The sequence below is a fragment of the Kogia breviceps genome, chromosome 19, assembly GCF_026419965.1.
Source record: "Kogia breviceps isolate mKogBre1 chromosome 19, mKogBre1 haplotype 1, whole genome shotgun sequence".
Taxonomy (NCBI): domain Eukaryota; kingdom Metazoa; phylum Chordata; class Mammalia; order Artiodactyla; family Physeteridae; genus Kogia; species Kogia breviceps.
This window is the reverse complement of record NC_081328.1, coordinates 56,038,031-56,063,638: the sequence shown is the minus strand read 5'-3', so window position 1 is coordinate 56,063,638 and position 25,608 is coordinate 56,038,031. Positions and strand designations below refer to the sequence as shown.

Genomic DNA, 25,608 nt, shown 5'->3' with positions numbered 1-25,608 from the left:
TTTCCCATTTGGAATTCCTACGTGTCCATCTTTTCCCAGGCAAAATGTCCATTCTTTCTAGGGAAACAGTAAGTCAGCAAAATCTTGGGAGAATCAAGCCAGGGTCTGGGAATCAAACATCCTTTGTAAGATAAACTTGCAGGCCACAATTCAGCTAATGAGAAGACTTCCTATTTTTGTAACAATCAGGCTGTCATTTAAAGTTGCTGACCAGGGCATACACAGGGCATTAACAGGGGAAGTTGGAAATGAGAAATCCTGTCTGATGCAACCTTCTGGTCACTCAATATGGTTGCCTGTGACACCCAACCATCTATAATTAGAGTAACTAGTAGGTGAGTGAATACCACTCCTGGCTGCTGCTACTTTTTATAAAATCCATTCTATTTTTATAAACTCAAGTCACGGGAAATAATCTCCCTTTTCTCTTCTTGTTGATGTGTTTCAGCACTCTGACTGGGAGCCGAGGAAGAGTAGAACCACAACGGAGAAGGGTGTATGGTAGTCCTTGGAGAAAAGAGGGAAGGATGAGGGAGGGGCAGTAAAAAATAGGTAAGTCTTTGGCGTTGGGGCGAGGCAAGGGCGATGGGTTATGATGTGAAGGAAGCTCGAGAAGTTAGCCCCACAGTTCTAAGAAGGAGAGGAAGGAACGGGCTGTAGGGTGATTTCTGGGAGAGCAGATGTTCCCACGGGATTGGCAATCAGGAAACCCCCAGCCAAGGGGCTGGTTGAGCAAAGGCACAGCTGGACTTCCTTGTTACTCACCGTGGGCACCGTCTATGTGGGAGAGCACGGCCGCAGTGAGTGAACAGCCCCTGTGGGATGTACCTTTGTTCCCCAAACGGAACCGTTATTTCTGGGTTTTTTGCTTGATAAAAGGGAGGGCAGGGAGCAAAAACTAACGACCTTTCTAATATTCCTTGACTTACCTATTTCCTCTCAAGGGTAAGAAACAATGATATTTCACTGAAGACCTGGTGGCTTTGTCTTCACCCCCTGCCCTATCTGTCCTATTTTGGCTTCCAGAATAATCTTCCTAAAACACCAAAGCAAATCACAAGTTCTCCATAGATAGCTGCTGGTCAACTGACATTTACAAAGACAGCAACTTTCTATGCCTGCATTTGCAGACTTACCTTGAGCAAATGGTCTGTTATTCAACACAATGTGGGGAGGTTCAACCATCGAGTGTCTGTTCCCTGGGACATCTGAAGACCAGCCGAGATTACAGACATGGGTTCATCAGATCAGCCAATCACCCTGGCTTAAGTGTTAAGAGTATCTGGAAATGGAAAACAAAGCTTTATAGAAAACTTGGCTTGAAGCCTCATACAGCTTCATTTAATGCTCACTACATCTGTTCTGTCCAGGACATTTTATCCCCATCATGCAGCCGTGGAAACCCATCTTGAGAGACGTTGGATACGTTTCTCAGGGTCCCAGGAGAGGTTGTCTTCACTCAGTTCCCTCCACTAGATTCTCAGGTCACCATTTCATGCTGCCTCTCGCATTGCTGTGGCAAGGTTGGAAGCAGAGCTGGAATCTTAAGCTCTACCTCATTGGCTAGAGAGCCAGGGCAGAGAGCTGGAATCTTAAGCTCTACCTCATTGGCTAGAGAGCCAGGGCAGAGAGGAAAAGGCAGGATTGGGCTAAGAAGGCCAATCCTTCTTAGAAGGTCAAGCTCAAGGGGGAGGCGTGGAGTCCTGCAACTTTTCAAAAAGGTCCAAAGTTGCCAGGGTACTACTCCAAGTAGAGTTGGCCCTCCGTATCAGTGGATTCCACGTCCATGAACTCAACCAAACTTTGATCGAAAATATCCCCCCAAATTTAAATAAATAAGGAAATAAATTCCAGTTCCAAAAGGCAAAATTAGAATTTGCCACGTCAGTAACTATTTACGTAGCACTTACATTGTATTAGGTATTATAAGTAAGGTAGAGATGATTTGAAGTCTTTAGGAGGGTGTGCCTAGGTTATGTGCAAATACTATGCCGTTTTACATAAGGGGTTTGATTTTGATATGGGGCAGGGGTCCTGGAACCAATCCCCGTGGGTACCCAGGGTCGACTGCACTAAAAACGTCTTTTGCTCCCAAGCAAAGTGTTAACCTGTGCTCCTGGGTGGGAGTGGCTAGTTGGTAAATGATGCTGTAGGACTCTGGGTTCCTTCCTGGTCTAGAGAGATGGCCTAGGGAGGGGTAACCATTCCTTGGAATACTTGTCTCTAGGAAGAAGGTGATTTCCCAGGTCTTAGGACGGCAGGGCAACGGCTAAGGATCCAACGATGCGTGGTGAACAGCGCCATCTAGCGGTCCACAGTATTCGGGTCCAGGCTGGTGGGTGGATTTTGAAGGAAAAGACTGACTTTAGGGGAAAGATCCGAGGATTTGATTCTAAAGCTTTGGAAGAAGAGTCCCCGAGGCTCCCCATGTGTTCTTCCAAAACCTCTTTACTGTCCGTGAGACACTTGGAAGGGGTTTGCGTACTCACTCATTTGAAAAATCTTTATCAGGTGCCTATTCTGTGCTTGCCACGGTTCCAGGCCCTGGGGATGCACCACGGGACAAAATCCTTAAAAATCCTGCCCAAACTCCTAAATAGACATTTCTCCAAAGAAGACATACAGATGGCCCGCAAGCACATGCAAATGTGTTCCACATCACTAATCATCAGAGAAATGCAAATCAAAACTACAGTGAGGTATCACCTCACACTGGTCAGAATGGCCATCGTCAAGTCCACAAATAAGAAATGCTGGAGAGGGTGTGGAGAAAAGGGAGCCCTCCCACACTGCTGGTGGGGCTGTAAAGTGGTAGAGCCACTATAGAGAACAGTATGGAGGGTCCTTAAGAAACTAAAAATAGAACTACCATAGGATCCAGCAATCCCACTCCTGGGCATATATCCTGAAAAACTATAATTTGAAACGTTACATGCACCCCAATGTTCATTGCAACACTATTTACAATAGCCAGGACATGGAAGCAACATAAATGTCCATCAACAGAGGAATGGATAAAAATGTGGTACATATGTATTGATACAATGGAATGTTACTCAGCCATAAAAAAAGGATGAAATAATACCATTTGCAGCAACATGGATGCACCTAGAGATCATCACACTAAATGAGGTAAGCTAGACAGAGAAAGACAAATATCATATGATATCACTTATATGTGGAATCTAAAAAAAATGATACAAATAAACTTATTTACAAAACAGAAACAGATTCACAGACTTTGAAAACAAACTTATGGTCACCAATGGGGAAAGGTGGGTGGGAGGGATAAACTAGGAGCTTGCGATTAACATACACACACACTACTAGATATAAAATAGATAACAGGACCTACTGCACAGCACAGGGAACTCTACTCAATATTCTGTGATAAGTTATATGGGAGAAGAATCTGAAAAAGAACGGATATATGTCTATGTGTAACTGAATCACTTTGCTGCACACCTGAAGCTAACACAACATTGTAAATCAACTCTACTCCAATATAAAATAAAAATTAAATTTTAAAAAATAATAAAATTTTAAAGATTTTTTTAAGAATTAAAAAAGTCCAAGCCACGTAGGCAGAAAGACCACAAAGAAAAAAATAAAGTGGAGAATACCTGAGATGTAATGAGTGCTGAGAAGAAAAATAAAGTAGTGAAAGGGCCTCTGGAAGAGTTGAGGAGGGGGTTGATTTCAGGGAGAGAAAGCAGGGAAGGCCTCCCTGGAAGATTCCCTTTGAACAAAGGCCTGAAGGAGAGGTGGGAACGGTTTCCGAGGCCCTGTGTGGAACAGAGAGAGGAGGGGGCAGAATCCGTAGGCAAAGAGGTCAGAGTGGAAGTGCCCGGGGTGTGGGAGAGAGAGAGAGAGGGAGAGAGAACCAGATCATTGACAAAGAGGTAGTGGCTGAAGCCATGAGAGCAGGTAACGTGTCATGGAACATGTGTCGGTTGGTGAAGAACTGGAATGAAATGTCCTGGCTTGATGTTTGGAGTATCCCTTTAATTTTAGTTACACTATCAGGAGGGAGGCCGGCGTGCATGCTGGGCTGATGGGGCAGCTCTAAGTCACACATTGCTGATGAGTGAGAACCTCCGTTATAAATGGAAATGTGAACTGCCAAACGCTCCTTGGCCGAAACTAAGTGCCACACGGCATCGCCTGTTTTCCTTAGTGATTGCAAATACACGCAGGGGATAAAAAGCTGGTGTGTTTTCCAAAAACACGACTGAGAGTTTTCATGGCTGCATATCTGAAGTGGGTGTGATTTAGACATTTCATGATTTCTCTGACACCAGAAACATCTTTTGGTCGGGTTCTAATTTCTTATGGAAGTTTGGTTCCAGGGGCTATTTAAGAGCCTTTAGGAAAGACATCAAGTGGATAAGATGTATCTTAAAATATTGAAAGTGGCAATTTCCTAGGTCCTCAGTTCTTCCCTTTCTGCTCTCTCCCCGGGGACCTGCTCCCACACTTGCCGGTTTAAGTCGGCCTCTATCTACAGTTGACCCTGGTCTGACCTCGCTCTCTGGAATGCTCTGCCTGCCTCTGACTTTCAAGGCATGTCAACATGCACTCCGATGGCATTCCTGAAGGGATCTCTTTCTCCTGAGCTCTTGAAAGAATCCTGCTTCAGCAACTCCCAGGGTATGGTGGGAGAGGTGTTTTTTAAAAAGAGATTTGTCACACACCAAGGACAGCAGTCATTTACTTTGCACCCTTTTATTCATGGACTATTTGCATGGTAGGCTGTTCATTTCCATTCTCCTATTCTCCCAATCCATGAACATAGTATAGATTCTGAGGTCTTCTTGACCCAGGTCTGAAATTTCTCACAAACACATAGCCCAATGCCTTACACCCCGCAGGGATTCTTATCACATTAGCCTGTGTATTTCCTTCAAAGCAGTTATCACAACCTGAAATTATCTTGTTTGTTTATTTGTTTACATGTTTACCATCTCTCTGCTCCATCTGGAAGGTAAGCTCCATGTGAGCAGGGTCTTCTTCCAGCATCTAGAGCAATGCTTGATCACATAGTAGGAGCTCATGAAATATTTGCTGAGTGACTGACTTACAGAATCAATAATTTTAAAATCATATAAAACTTATGAATTAAATTTATAAATTTATAAGTTAAAGTTAAGCTTTCCATTAACTCATCATCAGTGTCTTTTTTTTGTTTCTCTTAAACAATGATATTGTCCAAATTTAATTGGTATTATGACCAAATGTCAATTAACTATATTAGTAGCTCTCAAAATTTTTGGATTCCCTTGACACTCAACAATTATTGAGGCCTCCAAAGGGCTATTGTTTGTGTGGGTTATATCTATCATTATTTGGTGCAATAGAAATGAAAACTGGGAGGAATTCAAAATATTTATTAATTCATTCATTAAAAAATAATAAACCCATCATATATTGACATTAATACCATATTTTTTGTTTCCAAAACAAACAAAAAATGGGGAAGAGGGGCTTTGTTCTACATTTTTACAAATCTCTTTAATGTCTGGTTTAATAGAAGACAGATGGATTCTCATAGCTGCGTCTGCATTCAGCGTGTGGTGACATCACATATCGTGTAGCCTTCCGGAAACCCCGCTGTGCACTTATGAGAGAACAAGAGTGAAAAAGGTGAGTCATTCCTTGGTATTATTCTGAAAATAGTTTTGAGTTCACAGGTGCCTCAAGAGATTCTTGAGTGGCCCCAGGGATCCTTGAAGCACATTTTGAGAACAAATGAACAGTATTAATGGAGAGGAATACTTTTCTTTGCCTTCGAACTGCATCACCTTTAAACACTGTATCTTCCTCTTCAACATCTGTAGCTTAGGTTAGTATTAAACTGCTTGTATTCCTCAAAAACGTATCATTGCCAAGGGCAGCCAGGATGCGTAGTGAGGGATGAATGATGGAAAAGTGAACCAAAGGCCAATGTTTATTGCACTCTGACCCATTCACACAGAAACAGAAACACCAATTATAAAAACATGAGCCTTTACTGCATGCTCCATATTCTCTAAAGACTGTCTCTACTCTTTATAACGACACTTCCATGTAGGAATTACTAACCTCATTTCGTAGACAAAGAAAGAAAAGCTCAGAAAGCGTAAACAATGTGTCCGAGGTCACCAAGCTAATGAGTGACGGAATGCTGACTCTGGTGCTCCAAAAGCACTTGGTTTGCTACCATCAAATACTAGATTACCATCACATGGGGAGAAAAAAAATCGAAGCAATGAAGAGTTCACTGTATAAATGAATCAAAGAATTTTAAAAATACAGTTTTTTCTTTCTCTTTCAATGATGTGTAACTAAAAAGAAGGCGATGCTTTTTTTCTCTGATTTGAAAAGTAATACATCTACAGCAAGACTTAAGAGCAACAAAATATCAGTCAATAGAAGACAGGTTACATTCACTGTGGTCTGTGGGTAGATGGACCATGATGCAGTCATTAGAAGGAGGAAGGCACTTCTATGGGTACTGATAGGGAACCATCTCTGAGAAATGTTCTATGAAAAAATAAGGTAGCACAAGGTCTGTTTCTATTTTTAAAATGTGTGTCTTAACGTGCACAAGTCACCGGTGTCTTCCATGAACTCAGCGAGAGGACCGACAGGAGACGGCTTATTTTTCTGCGATTCTAGCCCCTTTCTCCCCCATGTGCACCCCTCAAAGTATTGTATGGGCAGGTCCATAACTTTTCAGGTCGTTCCGGAGAGTACAAAGTGTCCCTCTCACAGCCAGTTCACAACCACCAGCTCTGCTTTTTCTCCTTCCCCACCTCCTCCTTCCCACTCCATCTCCATCTTTTTCTGAGTTGGGACCAGGAGAGATTAGGGGACAGGGGTGAAGTCTGCATCAGACACATCCCTGTAGGTCTCCCCCACCCACCGACCCTCGCCCATTAGGGCAGCATCTCCAAATGCCTGCAGAAGCCTGTCTCTCTCAAGGGCCCCATCTGTGGTTACTCAGAGGGCCTCTCACGGGACCCCTGCACTACCTCCTTCCTGATGTGGGTGATGTGCTCTTTAGCAGACCTCCCATGGCTCGAAGAGAGCCATGGCTTCTTCCCCCAGCACCCATCCACAGCCTCTCTCTTCTGTTGCAAAAGGTCAGGTGGCAGGTGGAGCCCTTCAAGTGGCTTCTGCCTTTCTTACCCCCCCACACGACTATACATCAAACAGATCATCAACAAGGACCTACGGTACAGCACAGGGAACTCTACTCAATGCTCTGTAGTGACCGATATGGGAAAAGGATCTAAAAAAGAGTGGACATGTATATGTGTGTAACTGATTCACTGTGCTGCACACCTGAAACTAACACAACATTGTAAATCAACTCTACTGTAAAACAAAGTTAAATGAGAGAAAGAAGGGATGGCTTCTGTCTCGACAACTCCTCCAGCCTCTGTCACTGCGGGAGCTCACCCGTCCTCACCTCGACACGGCTGGTGTAGAGACTTCGCCGCCGCCAGCCTCCCTGCACTCACGCCGCCGCTAAGAAGCAGGCACGAGGCTCTGTAGGCCTCCATCTTTCTCTCCCATCTTCCAGGGACCCAGGCCACGTTCCCAACAACCTTCCCGCTGGCTCTGCTCAGCCACCCTGGGTCGCTCCTGAGAGTCTTCCCAGCACAACCAAGCTTCCAGCCAGGGCCAGGGACCTAATTTTCAGGACCCAGTGCAAAATGGAAATGAAGGGTCCTTTGTTCCAAAAGCAAGAAAGAGTACAGTTAAAGGCACTAAGCTATAAAGCTTTTTCCTTTAAAAATGTTTTATTAGTTATAAAATGTGGACAAGAAAGCTACATGAGTAGCAATGTAGCTTACAAATAGCAAAAAATACCATTCTGGGGTCATAATTTTATCTAATGCAATAATTTGCTAATGTGATATCTTGATTGATCATTAGGATTTTTTGGCTCACTTTTCTGCAAATTAATTTATTAAGTCATCAAAAATTATAATTATTAAGTTATCCTTTTAGTAACTTTTTTTTTTTTTTTGCGGTACGCGGGCCTCTCACTGTTGCGGCCTCTCCCGTTGCGGAGCACAGGCTCCGGACGCGCAGGCGCAGCGGCCACGGCTCACGGGCCCAGCCGCTCCGGACGCGCAGGCGCCGCGGCCACGGCTCACGGGCCCAGCCGCTCCGCGGCACGTGGGATTCTCCCGGACCGGGGCAGGAACCCGCGTCCCCCGCATCGGCAGGCGGACTCTCAACCACTGCGCCACCAGAGAAGCCCTCACAGGTAACTTTTTTTTTTTTTTTTTTGCGGTACGCGGGCCTCTCACTGTTGTGGCCTCTCCCGTTGCGGAGCACAGGCTCCGGACGCGCAGGCTCAGCGGCCATGGCTCACGGGCCCAGCCGCTCCGCGGCACGTGGGATCCTCCCGGACCGGGGCACGAACCCGTGTCCCCTGCATCGGCAGGCGGACTCTCCACCTCTGCGCCGCCAGGGAAGCCCCAGTAACTTCATCTTTAACTGACATAATTGAAAGTGATTCTTGGGTTGCTTCCCCGTCTCGGCTATTGTAAATAATGCTGCAATGACCACAGGGGTGCAGGTGTCTCTTCAAGTTAGTGCTCTCATTTCTTTAGGGTAAATACTCAGAAGTGGAATTGCTGGATCATAAGGTAGTTCTATTTTTAATTTTTTGAGGAAACTCCATATTCTTTTCCATAGTGGCTGCACCGCTTCACCCCACAGATAACATTATTCTGGGATTATTTAAAAGGTTAATTGATCAGTTCAAGGGTTCCCAGACAACCCAGCTACTATACATTTGAGGCCCAAATCCACTTGAGGCTGGAGGATTCAGGGGAAATTTTCCATCTTACCCAGAACTCAGAGGAAGACAAGCTTTGTCTTTCTGAGCTAATGGATAGTCTTCCTCCCTTTTACAGTGCGGGTAGACCTTCAAAGACCTCGCTTTTATGCAGGGGTCTTAGTTTCAGTTCCCTGCCTCATGTAGGTCTGAGGCTTCACCTCCCATTTCTGTGCAGGCTCTGCAATCTAAGCCTGCTGTTTACCAGGTCTAATAGGCGGTCTCTCCCTACCAGTCATAGCATCAGCTCACCCCCTTCCAGGTCTGCTCTTTTTGTTTGTACTTTTCATTTGCCGTGTTGGCCTGTGTCATGTTTTGGCTCCTGAGGTTTCCCTGTCCTTCTTGAGAACTTAGTCATACATTAAAAACGTTGTTATATGGGATCCAAAATTTCCGGGTGACGATAATCAGAAATGTTCCTTTTTATCAGAATCTTCCATCTTGATAGTCACTCATCCATCCAGCCATTCATTCATGTATTCATGGGCCTAATATGTGCCAGGCACTGGTGATACAAAGATGACAAGAATACATAAAACCCCAGGGGTTAAGGATCCGCCTGCCAAAGCAGGGGACACGGGTTCGAGCCCTGGTCCGGGAAGATCCCACATGCCGTGGAGCAACTAAGCCCATTGGCCACAACTACTGAGCCTGCGCTCCAGAGCCCACAAGCCACAACTACTGAAGCCCACGCGCCACAACTACTGAGCCCGCACGCCTAGAGCCCGTGCTCCGCAACAAGAGAAGCCACCGCAATGAGAAGCCTGCGTGCGCACCACAACAAAGAGTAGCCCCTGCTCGCCTCAACTAGAGAAAACCTGCGTGCAGTAAAACAAAGACCCAATGCAGCCAAAAAATAAATTAAAAAACAAAAACAAAAACCCAGCGTCACCACACACACACACACACACACACACACACACACACACACGGTCACTATATTAGTTGATGGCTGTGTTAATTAGCTTGATTGTTTAATCATTATATAAGGCATACTTACAGCAAACCATCACATTGTACACCTTAAAAATATGCAAATTTTAAATTTGTCAATCATACCTCAATGCAGCTGGGGAAAAAAAGACGAGAGAAGCTTGAGTTGACGAAGAAAGCTTTTTGGAGGGCGTGGAACTTAAGCTGCATCGTGAAGATTAAGGGAAAGGAGACCGAGGTGCACTGAGTGCTCAGTGCACCCGGCGCTGTTCTAGGTGCCGAGGTACAAAATGGGAGAGAAGCTCTACCTTTAGGGAGTTTCTAAATGAGTGGAGAGAGCCAGAGCTGGCTGAGGAAATAGGTCCTGGCTGTGTGGCATGGGCCGTGTGCTCCAGTGGGGAGGCATAGACTGCCAGGGGAGCAGGGAAGAGGTCTTCAAGGAGATGTTGAAGCTGAATTTTGAAAAATGAGTGGCCGTTTGCAGGATGAAGCCATAATGAAAGAGACTAACAGTTTTGACTGCATACAACTGAAAATTTACATATGAAAATAATAATGGTTGATATTTATTGAGCATTTACTATGTGCCAGCTATAGGTTTTTCAGCATTGCGCCTTATCAGGTTGAGGATGCTCTACTTGGGTCAGTTTTAGAAGCTCATCAACTCAGATGGAGAGGGCTGATCATCAGAACAGTGTCCTCCAATAGAGAACAGACTTGCGGTCGCCAAGGGAGAGAGGGGGTGGGGGAGGCATGGATTTGGAGTTGGGATTAGCAGATGCAAACTATTATACATAGGATATATATAATATATATATTATATCTTATAATATATATATAATATATTATAAGATACAATATATATTATAATATATATTGTATATAATATATAATATATATAATATATATTATATATAATATATTATATATATAATAAATATATATAGGATATATATTATATATAGAACAAGGTTCTATTGTAGAGCACAGGAAACTAGATTCAACATCCTGAGATAAACCATAGTGGAAAAGAATATGAAAAGGGACGTGTGTATATTATAAGTGAATCACTTTGCTGTCCAGCAGAAATTAACCCAACATTGTAAATCAACTCTACTTCAATAAAATACATTTTAAAAAAAGAGAGAATAGTGTCCTTCACCAGAATGCAGCAAAGCACTATCAAATTAGTGGCCTAGTTTGTAAGAGACTGCTGAACTATATGAAGACATCACAGATACTTGTGTTTTGCCAAGGACTCAAAGAGCAGCCTGAACTTTTATGACTTGCTGGATTCATGGGCAGATGATGGGCTGCCTTTCTGCTAATTAGATTATTTTACCCACCAAATCGTCGTGGAGAAATCCTGAGAAGAGCAGTAGCTTATGCACACAGTACTATTTGTCTAGAGGCAAAGGTAAGCTCAACAGAGAAGGAGAGTGGGAGACCATGACCAACTTCATTTCCACAACGAGTTGGATGCCGGGTGACCTCTTAAGCCAGCTATTGCTGTGTCTGCACCAGGGTATCATCATAGACCTCGGAGCGACTGCATGTCCGTGGATTATGTTGTATTAATACGGCAGTGGGTTTGCTTTGTGAAAGAGGAAGGGCAGAATAAAAGGGAGAAGACATCTGTTACTTCTAGTGAGTTAAGCCTTCTAAAAATATTTCTTTTTTAGCGACCACTTGTTCTTTTGACCCTTTGCTCTTTCACTCCGGAGATAGGGCCTTTTCAACTCCCCCACTTTTTCCTCTCTGTGTTTGTAAAATGGTGATAATGCCTGAACCACAGAAGGAGAGACTTCCCTTTGCATCCACATTTTTTTGGAGATGAGAGGCTGTGGGGATAAAGGAAGAAACCTTCTGATTCTTCTTGCAAAGACGGAAGAGCTTCATTCGCAAAACTTGTGTTCATTCCCTTGATTCTCGGGAAACACTCTTGCAGCTCCGTGATCAGCTCCGACGTATTTAGTGATTCAGTGAACAGCTGACTGATCTCAGGAAGCAGCCAACTTTGCAAAATCAATTTCACATTCGTCGGGCTGATGTTGGGGCTGGGCAGAGAAGACCCCACGAGGTTTTGGAATGTCTTCACGAGTACGGAGGCTTGAGAGCGTCAGTGGCTTTCCAGGGGACTGTCCTGTAGTCTGCTATGATGTCAGGAGATGCACGCTCCTGATTTTAAGGAGATGCTTCTTCTCTGTTTTCCTCTCTCTCTTCCTCTTCCTCTCTCCTCCCTTCCTTCCTCCTCCTTCTCCCCTTCCCCCCTTTCTCCTCTTCCTCCTTCTCCTCTTTTTCTTTCTTCTTCTTTTAAATAAGAGTTCCCCCTCCCTCTTCATATTCTAAGGATAAATTATGCTCACCATGGAAAGCAACAACACGGTATGGCTGTTGCTCCAGAATCAAGCTTGAGTTAGAAATCTGGTCCCTTTTTTTTTTTTTTTTTTTGCGGTACGCGGACCTCTCACTGACGTGGCCTCCCACGTGCCCTGCATCGGCAGGCGGATTCTCAACCGCTGCGCCACCAGGGAAGCCCTGGTCCCATTTTTGATGAGCTGTGTCAACTTGCAGAAGTCACTCATCTGATCCACCCCAGTTACCCAGGTGTTAGTGGGTATACTCAGGCTAGTTACAGCCCGGAGCCGATGTCATATGGATTTCACCAGGCGTTCATGTTCATATACGTATGTGCCGGGCACATAGCGAGAGCTCCAAATATTGTGCTATTAATAAAAGATCCAAAAAACACAGACAACTAAAGCTACCTATAATTCGATGGCTGGGAAATACATTTTACCTGCAGGTACACTTTTACCATCTAAGGGTTTCAAATGAAGGTCAACCAAATGAGTTAATGAATATTTATTGAGCCAGACTGTCTGCTGTGTAGTGAGAGGCATGCAGTTAAAATTTAGTCAACGTTTTCTGACTTTCTCCTGAGCTAATCATCTTTCTAGTAGAGTCATTCGTTCGTCACACTCTTTCAAAGGTATTTTTAGCCCTTTTTGTGTACCAGATGCTATTCTAAGTATTGGAGACACAACAGGGTTCAAAGCGAAATCTTGGCTCTTGTGAAACTTACATTTCTGTGTGTGTGTGAGAGCGAAGAAGGGGGAGAGACTAAACAAACTAGCAAAATAGATATAATAAGTCATACGGTGGTAAATACGGAGTAACTGTGTGCAGGACAGGCTTCGTGTTGGAGGCGGGTGGAAGGTGGCGTTTGGAATAAGAGAGTCAGCTGGCGTTTGAGCACAGACCTGAAGGAGCTGGGGCTCTCGAGCCCTGAGGCTGGGGGTGTAACTCAGCGTTTCAGGTGGACGGAATGGCCAGCACCGAGGAGTATCTGCCTCGTTTGAACAGCAGCAAGGACGACGATGTGGCCGGAGGGTGTGCAGGCGGGAAAGCAGAAGGGCTGAGATCAGAGGTCTGTGCAGAGGCCACTGTGAGTCTTCTCTGCCCCATTTCCAACCTCACCAGCCTGAGATCTGCTTTGACCAGTGAAACGCGAGAGGAACCGATATGGGTCTTTCCTCTACAGAAGTTTTAGGAGCTAATGCTTCTGTCCCGCTGCCAGGATGTTCTAGAAAGAGGCCACTTTTAAAAACTGAGATCTGGTGTGAAGATAATATGGAACCATATTTCGGGCCACCTGGTAGATTTGTAGTGTGAGTGAGAAATAAACTTTCATATGGCTCTCTCTCCAGGCTGTTTCCGGATTGGGCTTGTCCTGAAGTTGCATTTGCAAAGCACTTTGCATCGCATTTTTAAAAGTTATATTGTCTGTACCCAAAAACGAAGTGGGGAGAAGCTCCTGGAATCAGTGGGCCCTCCTCTTGGCCCTCCCCTGCTTTCTGCAGCCAAGCCTGGGGGGTCATAGCCTCCGTTACGTCAACAGCAGCCCAATTTGTCTCCCTGCCAGACTCTTCCCACACTGAAGCCAAAGTAACATTTCAACATGCAAATGTAATACTGTCTCTTTCCTATTTAAAGTCCTTCAGCGGAAAAGTAAAAAAATGGAGAGTCTGAAAAGGTGAAGCATCAAAAATATTAAAAGGAAATTCTTCACGATGGTATGTGATCGTTTCTGGGTAGTGGGGTTGCGGGTGATTTCTAATGTTCTTTTTTGTATTCTTCTATACTGAAAATGTTTTTTAAAACCCCACATAGTCCAAAAAAGAAAAAAAAAAAAGCCCTTTCCCAGCTCCCTGTTTCTATATGTGGCAGATTAAAGATGGCCCAGGAGCTTTGACACTCCTTCCATTGAGAGATGGGCTTCAGCGCCCTTCCCTTTGGAACCGGGCTGGCTGCAGGCTCGTGTCTGACCACGAGCATGCGGGAGGAACAAGTTCTGAGACTTCCGGGTTAGGTCATCAAAAGCCACGCACGTTTTGCCTGGCTCTCTCGGGATACTCTCGCTCTGGGAGCTCTGGGCCCTCGTGGAAGAGCTGTGGCGTCTTGAGACGTCCGTCCTGTGAGCAAGGCCACCTGCATCCTTCAGGCCAGCCCATCCGCTGGCTCAACACCACCCGGTGACCTCCGTGGACGCCGCATAAAGCAGAAGACCCCCCCCCAACCGAATTCTGCCAAAACTCCTGATCCACGAAATCAGGAGATACCGCCCTGCGATTGTTGCTTTAAGTGCTGGATTAATTCGTTCCCTGGCGACCAATAACTAGAATTCCAGAAGACAAAGAAAGGCTTGACAGCAGGGCTGGGGTCCTCCCCCATCGGGCTCCACCTACGTTTCCCCGCCTACTGAGCTCTCTGCTAATCTCGGACTTCTTATAGGTTCTGGAACCCCATACGGTCTTTATTCTCCGTGCTTTTGTCCATGCTGCGCCTCTTTTTTTTTTTAACAACAGCTTTATTGACGGCTAATGGATATTTTAAAAAATGACATGTTTAATGTATGTGCGTGTGTGGTAAGAAAGCTTAATATGAGGTCTACCTTCTTAACAAAGTTTTAGGTGCATAATATTTTATTTAACACTAGACACAAGACTGTACAGTAGGTCTCTAGAATTTACTCATCTTTTAAAAACTTTTTAATTTTATATTGGAGTAGAGTTGATTGACAGTGTTTTGTTTCATAAGAACTTACTTGTCTTGCATAACTGACCCTTTCTACCCACGGAAGGACATCTCCCCACACGCCCCTCCCCCAGCCCCTAGTCTCTGCTTCTGCGAGTTTGACAGTTTAGATTCCTCCTGGCGGCGGCATTTTACATGCTCAGTGAAATAAGCCAGTTTCAGAAGGACAAACCCAGACGATTCCGCGTGCATGCCGGGCCTCTTTTCTCCTCTCTTCCATCTGCCTGGACTGCTCGTGCTAATGTTGTGCGTTGTACCCGCTTCGGTGGCGCTCGACGACGCGCCACATCTGTTCCCAGGTCCTTCTCTTCCGTTGGTCTGTGTATCAGTGCCTGTTGCTGCTGTATCAAATTACCACAAACTTAGTGTCTTAAGACGCTGCAAACTTATCTGGAGTCCTGGAAGTCAGAGCCCTGAGTGGGTCTCACCAGGCTGAAATCAAGGTGTTGGTAGGGCTGCCTTCCTTTCTGGAGGCTCCAGGGAAGAATTTGTTTCTTGCATTTCACGTTGTCTAGAAGTTACCCACGTTCCTCGACTCGGAGCCTTCTCCATCTTCACAGCCGGCGATGGCTGGTCTAGTCTTTCTCACGTTGCATCTCTCTGACAGTGGCTCCTCTGCCTTCCTCTTCTGTATTTAAGGACCCTTGTGAGTACGTGGGGACCACTCAGAAAATCCAGGTTAATCTCCCTACCCTAAGGTCATCTGCAGCCTTAACTCCGTGTGGAACCTTGACTGCGCTTTGCCATGCGATATGAAATATCATAGATTCTGGGGAGCAGCAGGTCGACATCTTTGGGGGCCGTTATTCTGCTGACCACAGTCTGTGAGCTCTTGCAATACAGAGGCTGTGACTTCTGAGTGACTCTCCTCCAAAGCAGAACAGGAGCCTGCTGCATAAGAGACACCCACGAATAGGTATTCCAGGATATGGACCTATAAATAAAAGATGGGAGATTTGTCCAGAAGGAGCTTACATGCTAGAGCAAGGGTCAGCAAACTACGGTCTATCCTTTTTGAACAGCTCACAGGTTAAGAGTGATTTCCCCCTTTTCAAGTGGTTGAAAAAAAATCTGAATAACGTTCTGTGAAATGTGAAAACCAGAGATTCCAGTTTAAGCACCCGTAAATAACGTTTTCGGAAACATAGCCATGCCCGTTCACTTACGCATTATCTGTAGCTGTTTCGATGCCACATTGGCAGAGTTGAGTAGTTGCAACAGAGACCATATGACTGCAAAGTCTAAAATAATTACTGTCTGACCCTTTACAGAGAAAAAGAAAGCCAATCCTTGCTGTAGACCCGTGTCAGACAATATAACTTTCGTGACAATGGAAATGGTCCCTATCTGTCGTCGTCCAATATGGTGGCCACCAGCCACCTGTGGCACTTGACATGAAGCTAGTGCCAGTGAAGAACTGACTTATACAATTTATTTTTATTTTATTTTATTTTTTTTGTGGTACGCGGGCCTCTCACTGTCACGGCCTCTCCCGTTGCGGAGCACGGGCTCCGGACGTGCAGGCGCAGCGGCCACGGCTCACGGGCCCAGCCGCTCCGCGGCACGTGGGATCCTCCCGGACCGGGGCACGAACCCGCGTCCCCTGCATCCGCGGGCAGGCGGACTCTCAACCACTGCGCCACCAGGGAAGCCCTACACTTTATTTTAATTATTATTGATTTCAGTTTAAAGAGCCACCTGTGGCTACTGCATTGGACGGCTCAGCGCTGGGAGAAGAGGAGACGATAATGGGAATGAAGATGCTGGTAATTCAGGTGCCAGGAACCCTCTACCAAGGGAACAAGGATGATGTTCTTCTAATGCCCATTTTACAGATGAGAAGACTGAAGCCAAGGAAAAGGAAGTGATCTACCTAAGGTTACGTGGCTTGTCAGTGTCACAGGTAGAACCCAGGTAGGTTGACTGAAGTTGTCCCTATAACCACAAAGCCACCTCAGTAAGATGAGACGTGTACACATTGAATTACAACGTGGAGTGTGCTGAGTGCTATGAAATAAGGGAAAACGAGGCAGGGAAATACATGAGGGAAGAGCATCTGACCCGGGAGGAAGGAGGCAACTTCATGGGTGCCAAGCTCCTTAAGCTGAGCTTTGACATCTGGGCAGGATTCTGACTGACAGCCGTGTGCTCGTAGGCAACGGCCTACATCAGCGCCTGGCCTTGGGAAAGCAGAGGGCGCTGAGGGCCTGGAGGGCAGGGCCGCTGTAAAACCCATGTCAAACTTCGCCAGCCAAGGGCCACAGAAGTTTCTCGACAGATGGGTGCACTTCCTCTTTTCTGTCAATGACAGCCATGTAAATGACCTCGTCTCCCTTTCGCTTTGACTGGAAGCTTGGCGTCGAACTTGAATTTGACAAGAGCAGCGGTAGGAGAATCTCACAGCTGGAGCATTTGTGTTTCATCTCACTCCCCCCCCCCCCAGCCTGACCTCTGCCCTTCACCATGTTTTTTTTTTCCTGATCTTAATATTTGTGCTTATTCACGTTCTAACATAATTTCGTTATGTGCTTATTTGTCGCGATGGTCTTTCAATCGTTTCGTGAATGTGTCTGGGTATAAATAACAGAGTAGGTCCTAGTTGGATGAGGATAGAAGGTGAATTTAGAAAGTTAAGCTGGGAAAGATAAGTTGGTGTCAGGCCCCCGGCAGTCTGGCTCAAGTGGGCTGCTGGCTGTTTCTGCCTTGAAGAAGTAGCCGGGAGCCAGCCCGGTCAATCCCCTGCAGCCTTGGCTGCCATCTGGGCAGATCGCCACTCCGTTCTTAGAAACCTGGCAGTTGACCCCCAAACCGTCGCGCGCCGCTGCCCCCTTGCTTCCTGGGCCGGCTCTGATGTCTGCTGGTGTCTTCCTTGCGGGTTCACTCCCAGACGTCCTTGGTCTCAGCCGTGCTGGCATCAGGGAACATGAGGGCACCCTGTACTCTTTCCAAAGCACACCCTGCCCATGTCCCTCTCCTCCCTGAAGGACTCGGGTGAAAGCCGCGGTGCGTGAGCTTGACTCAACGTCCTGGCTCACACCCCAGCTCTACCTTTCCTGCTATACACACAACTCGGGCAAGTTCCTCAAGTCCTCCTGCCTCGGTCTCCGCGTCTGTAAAGTGGGAGGAACAACACTGCCACCCACCCCAGAAAGTTGTGATGAGGATCTCGGCCGAGTCAGCCTGTGTACAACGCGGGAGCGGTCTGGGGCACAAAGTGCGCCCTCCGCGTGTGTCGGCCTTATTGCCGTGAACTGCTCAGACTCATCTTTTGCTGGGACCCCCCCACGGTCTCTGGATCCACGTGCCCTAAATTACTTGCAGGTTCCCAGATGTCCTCCAGCCTGTTCCCTCTTACCTCTGGGTGTTTTGTACACGTTTCCTCTGTCTGAAAAGTGCTCCTTCTCCGCTCTTCACCAGCTCTTCCTTATTCTTCTTATCTCAGTTTAGATGCCACCTCCTCTGGGAAGTCCTCCCTGCCTACTCCCCGCCCTCCCTCACCCGTGTGTATTTTTCTGTCTCTCCCCCTAGACACCAGGGACCACGTTGGGGACCCTTGTAAGGACGATCACAGTTCCTGGCAGAGTAGGTTCACATTGAACTGTCATTGAATGAGCGGTCAAGGCAAAGCATAGTAGAGACAAAAATATATGTGTCAGTTTGATGCAAACCTAAATAAGATGACCTAAAGTTCCAGCCGCATAGTTTCAAAGCTGGAGTGAATCCTAAGCTCTGTTTATACCATTGCCACTTGGTGGTGCCAGTTCAGTTGGTACCTGACAACACCCACCAGCCTTCCTCAGGATCAGTCTTCAGGAATTTGTGCTTTGCATAAAATGCTAACACCTTATACTCGCAACTAGGGCCGAAGAGAGATGGGTGGTAGAAAAATAGGGAAGAGCAAGGGAATGCCAGGATAGGAACTCAAACTGTATCAAGGGGATGGGAGGATAGGATGGGTCTGTAAGAACACGGGCCAGGAGGCCAGCTAGCTGCAAATCCAGAATCCCAAACTCAGTGCAAGGGGCAGGGGTGTCGTGGGGGCAGGAGAGAGAGGAAGGAGATGGTTGAGGATATACGACCAATTCAGCAAGAAGGGATGAGAAAACATTCAGACATGGGGCACCGATTTCCATCCTGGAGTCCAAATGGCAGAGCACGCAGGGCTGGGGAAGCACGCCAGGTTTCAGTCCAGAAGCGCCACAGCCATGAGAGCTGCCTGGTAAAGCTCACCCACAACCACGGTTAAGAGGGTAGAATGTTTATTTCAAAGTGGAAAAGGCACATAGGGTTTCTCAGCATAGGCATTGAAAATTTTTTCATGCTTTTCTCCAGCTTAGAGAGGAGAATAAATATATATATATATATATATATATATATATATATATATTTTTTTTTTTTTTTTTTTTTTTTTTTTTTTCGGTACGCGGGCCTCTCACCGTCGCGGCCTCTCCCGTTGCGGAGCACAGGCTCCGGACGCGCAGGCGCAGCGGCCACGGCTCACGGGCCCAGCTGCTCCGCGGCACGTGGGATCCTCCCGGACCGGGGCACGAACCCGCGTCCCCTGCATCGACAGGCGGATTCTCAACCACTGCGCCACCGGGGAAGCCCAGGGAGGAGAATATTTTTGTGTTCATCCTCTACAGTGGAGATGGCCCCTGCACTGTAGAGTGAGGAGTTGTTCAGTGATGGCCCCTGATCGGAGCTCTCTTCTCTGGCTGCCACCTTCAGGCTTGGGTGGATCAAGGGTTGCTCAAAGTGTGGCCGGCCAGCCTGGACTCCCCACGCAGTTGTGACTTTTGACTGGGTGACCACAGTCACTGTCCAGTGGTTTGTTTGGTTTTTTTCCTCTCGGCTGACGTGAAGACGGCACATTAACGAATAGGTCACTCCCTAATTATCCAACAAGAGCCTGGAGATTTTTATACTCTTATTTTCCAGGACAGGATAAGGGACATATCACTCAGAGCTCTCTCTTTTATGTAAGCAAAGAAACAAACCCATGATGACGTAAGTAGAAAAGGAATTTATTGAACGTATATTGGGTGACTCACAGGACTTCTGGGAAGGCAGGAGAACCAGGCTCCGGCAATGTGCCAGTTGGGGACAACACCCGAAATCACAGTGTAGAATTGGTTGGGTGAGAACACCACCCAGGATTCCATCCGCGGGATGTGAGTAGGAAAGCAGTTAATAGAAACAATACAGCCTTGACATTCTGTGTATTTTCCCTGTGCCTTTCGAGGGATGCAAGTTTCAAATGGCTTTAATCAGCACAATAGCCTCATGATTATTTGTTCTCTAATCTCTTGCGGGCTGGTCACACAAAGGAGTCCATGTGGAAAAACAGCTCTGAGCATCCTTTCCCCCTTGACTGCAGGTCAGAAGTGTCATCTTGGTTCCCGGTGCTGTGAATTGCCCTGGCTCTTCACTTCTTATTCTGTGTCTTCTTCTCGAGACACTTGCCCCCCTCACCTTCTGTGACCCCCATTCTCTCCTGGTTTGCTGCCTGCTTTCTAACATCCCTTCTTCCCTTTGCTTCTCTCTCAACACCTGCTACCGGGAAGGATGTCATTCACGCCCATGGCTTTGAAATTAATAAGCTGATGATTTCAAAGCCCTTAACTGTCTCCTGAGCTTCCAACCAGCACACAACTGACAGTCCCTCGTGGGCGACTCACGGCCCCGCACCCCGCCCACCTCGCTGTTCCTCCCTCTGCTTCTCTGTCTCAGTGAAGGGCGGCAGCGTTGATTCATTGGCCGAGACAGAAACGGAGGGGTCATCCTCGAGCCGCCCCTCCTCCTGAAGCGCCACAGCAACCCCTAGGTTCTGTCTCTCCTATTTCTTTAGTATTTCTGGAATAGGCCCAGCTCTACTCACTTGCATAAAAATTTTACTAGTTTAAGCCATTCCTACCCCTCACCTGATTCTGGCAACAAACTCCAGCAGGTGTCTTTGCTCCAAGCTCCCTCATACACCCTGGGCCTGCCCTCGCTTCACTAGAGGCAGAGTGATAAAGCGTGGACTTGACCACGTCTCTTCCCTGCACGTGACCATTGTAGGGTTCCCCGGCGGCTCTAAGAAGGAAACCCAAACTTCTAAGGCAGGGGTTGCCAAACTATGGCCTGTGGGTTGACTCTGGCCCACGATGTTTTTGTACAGCTCACAAGCTACAAATAATTTTTACATTTGAAAATCGTCGAAAGAAAGCAAAAGAATGTGACGTGAAAATTATATGAACTTTATTCAAAATACACAAAGAACTCTTAAAACTCAACAATGAGAAAACAACCCAATTCGAAAATGGGCAGGAGATCTTAACCTCATCAAAGAAGATACACAGATGGCAAATAAACATACAAAGTGAAGCTGAACATCAAAGGCTGTTAGGGAACTGCAAGTTAAAACAGCAACGACATACCGCTACATACCTGATAGATGCCTAAAATCCAAAACGCTGACAACGCCAAATGCTGCCGAGGGTGGGGAGCACCAGGAACTCTCGTCACCGCCGGTGGGGACGCAACACGGGGCACAGCCACTCTGGAAGACAGTTTGGAGGTTTCTCACAAAAGTAAACATACTCGTACCGTGGGATGCAGCAATCTCACTCCTTGCCTTCGAGGGCGGGGCCTCGAAAGGCTCATCCTTCACCTTCTCTGCATCCCAGGCGTCTAGGGCCTGCCCTGTGTTTGCTCAGGAAATACCTTTTAAGGCTTCTGAACCTGACATCCAGGCATGGATGAGCGTCAGTATCTGTGGACCCACTGAAATCAGGCGATACATGTCATACGTGTGTATGCTTGGCGTATTTTCTGGGGAGAAAGAAAGCCCTTGTTTTCATCAGCTTCTCTGAGGAGACCATGACTAAGACTTTTTTTATGGAAATGTATTTGATTACGATGTTGTGTTAGTTTCAGGTGTACAGCAGAGTGATTCAGTTGTTTTGTTAAAATTGTATTCCATTGTAGGTTATTATAAGATATCACATAGAATTCCCTGTGTTATACAGTAAATTCTGGTTGCTTATCATCACTATTTTTTTTTTAAGCCCTAAATCTGTGAACTACTGATTTGGGGTTAGCATGAGTTAAAACTAGCAAAGGCATAGGAGACCCATATCTGGGAGAAGAATATTTAGAAGAGATTCATACAACTATCTGGGCTAGACTTGACTCATGCTTGTGATGATTAATTTTTACGAGTCAACTTAGCTAGGCCCTGATACCCGCTTTTCGGCCAAATACTAGTCTGGATGTTGTTGAGAAGGCAGTTGTTAGACGTGATTCACCTTTAGAACAGTAGTCTGTAAGTAAGGCACATTACCCTTTATAAACGCCTTAAGAGAAAAGATTGAGGTCCCCAGAGGGAGAATTTGGGCCTCCAGACCCTCTTCAGAGTCAAGGCTGCAACATCAGCTCCTCCGTGGACATTTGCCAGGGAGAAAAGCAGAAAGACTTTTGGCATTGGAATGCTTGCTGGAATCAGGTTATCTTTGAAACCACAGTCTTGGGTTCCACAGGAAGCATATATACTCAGCACAAATAGGTGGTGATAGTCTGAAAACTACTCCTTGGAAACCTCAAATACATGCATCTGGCCTCACCTAATGGAAACTTTAAACATAAGAAACACTAAGAAATGGCATGCCAAAATATTCCTCCCTTTGATACACTGGCTTTCTTTTTTTAAAAATTTTTATTGGGGTAGAGTTGTTTTACAACGTCCTGTTAGTTCCTACTGTACAGCGAAGTGGAGTTCCCGTGCTATATGGCAATTTCTCATTAGTTATCTATTTTATACATATCAGTGTATCCATGTCAATCCCAATCTCCCAGTTCATCCCAGCACCACCCCCTTTCCCCCTTGGTGTCCATATGTTTGTTCTCTACATTTGTGTCTCTATTTCTGTACACTGGCTTTCTTAGTTCAACTTCTGCTTACTAAATGCATAACTGATGTTTATTTTGCTTTTAAAATTGTTTGCTGTTGTTTGTTTCACAAACATTGTAACAGCAATTAAGGAATTTTGTTTTGAAGAGAAAAATTTACTTACAACGCCACTACCGTAGAAACTCATTTTGTGGAGCTTTTCCAAGGACACAGATTTTTTAAAAAAGAAAAAAAAAAAAGGGCTGACAGACCTTGGAATTCAGGGCAGAAGGCCTCCGGAGAAGGGGAAACCACACAAACTAGGGTGGAACCACTGTCCTTTCTGCAGTGAATTGGATGAGTTGAAATTCTCGCAGCGGCACGCCGGCTGCACTGAAAGAGCATTCGCAGCGTTTGGAAACCACAGGAGGCTGTTTGGCTTTTCGCAGCAGCTGTCTCAGTGAACTCTCCCCGGCTCAACTATCTGCCGCACATTTCCCTTTTTGTCTTTCAAGGCCCCAGCCCAGGAGGATTTGGCAGCTAGAACAAGGTTGAGTGCGACGGACACAGGAAACGACACGGCCCGGTGGCTGGACTGGGGCCTGAATGCAGCTGAATGGGGACACACAGCCAGGGCTCAGCACGGAGTCAGCTGCAACTCAAAGCACGAGGCTCAATGTCACCAGCTTGCTGGTTTCCCTATTCTAAGTGTATTGACTCTCTTAGGAAGGTAACACTGAGAATGGGACACAGTGCAATTCAGTCTTAACCTAGTAGTGTGGGCAGCTCCTGAGGAAGGGGAGAGCAACTGAGAAGCAAACGAGTATTTCCCTATTGTATCCGGCCCTGTGCTGGGCCCTTTCTTTACATGCGTGCTGCAAAGGAGCGTGATTAGGCTCACTGCCTAGGTATGAAACACAGGAGTCACCTAACTGCTCCAGGCCTCTTTTTCCTTCCGTGACAATAACATCATAATAATACTGATGCTAGGGTTCATTATGAAGATTCGATTAATTATTATGAGTGAAGCACTTAGAACACTGCCAGGAACACAGTACGTGCTATAGACGTGTGTGCCGTTATTAGCTTTATTACTTCATTTTAGCACAGCCCTGCTCATCCTTTATGACTGAAGAGACTGAGGCTCAAGGGGATTCAGTCAATTAGCGGAGACGGCAGAGCCTGAAACCAAACTCAGATTTATCCGACCGCCGTGTTTTCTTCTCAGAACGAACGCCACCGGGCCTGCTCAGTGCTATTGAATTTCCTCTCCTGCTTGCCAGCTTAGGGTTCAGTTTAATTAGCCTTTCTTTGTACTGACAAGGGTGAAATCGTATATACGACGACGGAGGCTGTGCCTTTAATCTCCCATTCCACCCATCCCTGGCGGAAGTCCCATGGGGGCGTAGGTGCGAGAAGAAACTTCCCCCCTGCATTCCCCTCTTATAGGCCTAATCTGGCCTTTCTGATGTTGCCTATGCTTCCTCTGACTTTCAGAAAGCCCGTGGGCGGGGAGCAAGGGGAGCGATAACCACAACTAAATAAAAGAAATATTCTGATAAGCAGGAGCCTTATCATACTGGTGGATTTCGGGGAGCAGCTGGCCTGTTAGGACAGTGATATCCAACAGAAGCACTATAAACACGAGTCATAGAGGAAATTAAAAATTTTCTAATAGCTATATTAAAAAGGTTAAAAAACAAAAGCGAAATTAATCTTAATAATATTTAACCGAATATATCCAAAATATTACGGTTTCGGCCTGGAATCAGTATAAAAATTATTAGAAGTATTTATATATTTTTTGTATTATGTGTTAAATCCATTGTGTATTTTACACATACAGCCCTAGAGCTATATACCCCAAGGGTACAACAGGTACCAGCCAGACACAAAGATACCTGTGTTCCAAGGGCCTTCTTTATTCTTTGAGCAACACCATATGTCCGAAAGCGTCCCCTGCCTCGCATCCCCTTTCCTCCCACGGGCGGATACTTGCACGGGAAAAAAAAAATGGCTGAAGCAGTAAAGAAGTCGCTCCCCCGCCCTCCCCTCCATCATCCCCGATGAGGGCAGTTTTTCCAGGCGGTTGAGATTTCTCGTGTGGTCACAGACGGTTTGTGCCCACCTGCACGTTTTGTACTTCTCATTATGCGGGGTCGGGGCGAGGATGGGGGCATTTCAGGAGCTAGAAGGACTCAGGCCTCTCTTGGACCCCGACAAAGTCCTTTCCAGCATTTTGTGCCCATAGGGACTGTGTGGCCTCCACTGGCGACAGCACCCCCGGAGGGGAGAGCGGCCCGGTTGGCCAAGCAGACCCTTGGCAGGGCTCGGATTTCCTGGACCGGATGGCGGCCCGGAACCCGGAGGCCGCGGCGCTGGCCGAGCACAGGATACGCGGCGGGCGTGCGCATCCCGGGATCCGCCCGCGCTCGGCCCCTGGCGCAGCTGCAGCGGATCCGCCACCTCCTCCGGGGCTTGGAAGCGGCAGGAATTCCCCCTCGCCGGCCCCGCGTCCCCCTCCGGCCCGGGCTACGGGGCGGAGTCGCCCACCTGTCATCCGAGACGCCCCACGTGGGTCGGCCTGGGTTGGGGGCGGGCGTTGAAGGCAGGGAGAAAAGGCGGAGGCGGCGAGGGAGGTGGGAGTGAGGGTGGGGAGAAGAGAGGAGAGGAGGAGAGAGGGGAGCTGCCCACAGCCGCGCGGAGAGCGAGCGAAGAGCAGCAGAGAGAAAAAAGAGGACCTGTGGCGTCCAGACTGGAACAGGTAAGGGGCGGCAGGTGAGCAGAGGAGGGAAGCCGCGGGCTGGAGAGAGTGAGGAGAAGACCAGAGGCAAGCGCGAGGAGGGCTGCGGACGAGGGACGAGGCAGGACG

The 25,608-nt window shown here is 46.8% G+C and overlaps 1 protein-coding gene across 2 annotated transcripts in view; it reads left to right on the top strand.

Annotated features, from left to right (window-relative positions):
* ARSG (arylsulfatase G) overlaps positions 1-17,398 on the top strand; it is a 164,519-nt gene extending 147,121 nt beyond the window's left edge. The window contains exons 13-16 of one of the 2 annotated variants that reach the window (XR_010838173.1): positions 449-552; positions 5,531-5,643; positions 16,552-16,780; positions 17,178-17,398. The gene's annotated coding sequence lies outside the window, so the exon portion shown is untranslated. Of the gene's footprint in view, positions 1-448; positions 553-5,530; positions 5,644-16,551 lie in introns of both variants that reach the window. The other variant, XR_010838172.1, reaches the window with a different exon arrangement.
* The last annotated feature ends 8,210 nt before the right edge of the window (positions 17,399-25,608 follow it).